We start from the raw sequence: 945 nt of genomic DNA on the forward strand, positions 1-945 counted from the left end.
GATGCTGCACAAGGGGCGGGCCACTCCGGAGAGACTACAACTCCCAGAATGCAGTGGCGTCTCTCAGCGCCACTTCCGAGATTGCTCCGGAGCATGGCATGCTGGGACATGTGGTTTCTAAGCGACAGTTAACTCATTGTTTGCATTGCATACTGGGATTGGTCCTTTTTAAACGTTCAGAAAGCCTGCATAGAACAGAATGTGTTAAAACAATATATATTGTCCCTGAGATGCGTCTAAGGCTGAAAAATCAGAATACGACGTATGTCTTATAGCAGATTCTAGTGTGCGTGCTAAATTGCAACAGGAGAATAAGAAACACTAGTTTTTATCACAGATTACCTTTGTGATTATTTTTATTTTTTTTAAAAGATTTTATTTGACAGAGATCACAAGTAGGCAGAGAGAGAGAGAGAGAGAGGGAAGCAGGCTCCCTGCTGAGCAGAGAGCCCGATGCGGGACTCGATCCCAGGACCCTGAGATCATGACCTGAGCCGAAGGCAGCGGCTTAACCCACTGAGCCACCCAGGCGCCCTGTGATCAGTTTATTGGGCTTGTTGCACTTTTTTATGAAAAACTAGCTACATCAGACCGTTTTCTTTCTTCTTTCTTTCTTTCTTTTTTTTTTTTTTTTAAGATTTTATGTATTTATTTGACAGAGAGAAATCCCAAGTAGATGGAGAGGCAGGCAGAGAGTGAGAGAGGGAAGCAGGCTCCCTGCTGAGCAGAGAGCCTGATGTGGGGCTCGATTCCAGGACCCTGAGATCACGACCTGAGCCAAAGGCAGAGGGTTAACTCAGCCATCCAGGTGCCCTGATTTTTTTTTTTTTTTTTTTTGAAAGATTTTGTTTAGAGAGAGCATGGGAGTCGTCGGGGTAAGGGATGGGGGTGAGGTAGGCAGAGGGAGAGAATCTCAAGCAGACTCAGCACTGTGTGTGGAGTGAC

This window comes from Mustela lutreola, chromosome 11 (assembly GCF_030435805.1).
Source record: "Mustela lutreola isolate mMusLut2 chromosome 11, mMusLut2.pri, whole genome shotgun sequence".
Taxonomy (NCBI): domain Eukaryota; kingdom Metazoa; phylum Chordata; class Mammalia; order Carnivora; family Mustelidae; genus Mustela; species Mustela lutreola.